Below are 761 nucleotides of genomic sequence, written 5' to 3'. Positions count from 1 at the left end.
AAGAGTTCCATTTTTAATTTTTTGAGGAAACTCCATACTGTTTTCCCCAGTGGTTGCACCAGTCTGCATTCCCACAAGCAGAGCAAGAGGGTTCCTTTTTTTCCACATCCTCGCCAGCACTTGTCGTTATTGAATTGTTCATGGCATTCTGACAGGTGTGAGATAGTACATCATTGTTTTGATTTGCATCTCTCAGATGATTAGTGACTTTGAGCAAATTTTCATGACTCTCAGTCTTCTGTACGTCCTCTTTCAAAAAGTCTCTATTTAGGTCCTTTGCCCATTTTATTGACTGGATTGTTTATCTTCCCTTTGCTAAGTTGTAAATTTTGGAGATTAAACCCTTATCTCAAATAGCACTGGTAAATATGTTCTCCCATGCAGTGGGCTTCCTTGTTGTTTTGTGGATGGTTTATTTTGCTGTGCATACGCTTTTTATTTTGATGTAAACTCACTTGTTTATTTTTTCCTTAGTTTCCATTGCCCTAGGAGCTGTGTTGGTAGATATTGCTATGACATATGTCTGCTATTTTGCTGCCTATGGAGTCTTCTAACAATTTTATGGTTTCCCATCTTGCATGTAAGTCCTTTAACCATTTCGAGTTTGTTTTTGTGTATGGTGTAAGTTGTTGATCTAGTTTATTTTTTTGCATGTATCTGACAAAATTTCCTAGCACCATTTATTGAAAAGACTGTCTTGACTCCATTGTATGTTCTTGCCTCCTTTGTCAAATATTAATCGAGTATAATGGCTTGGGTTG

The sequence above is a fragment of the Myotis davidii genome, unplaced genomic scaffold, assembly GCF_000327345.1.
Source record: "Myotis davidii unplaced genomic scaffold, ASM32734v1 scaffold511, whole genome shotgun sequence".
Taxonomy (NCBI): domain Eukaryota; kingdom Metazoa; phylum Chordata; class Mammalia; order Chiroptera; family Vespertilionidae; genus Myotis; species Myotis davidii.
Note: the sequence above shows the minus strand (reverse complement) of the source record.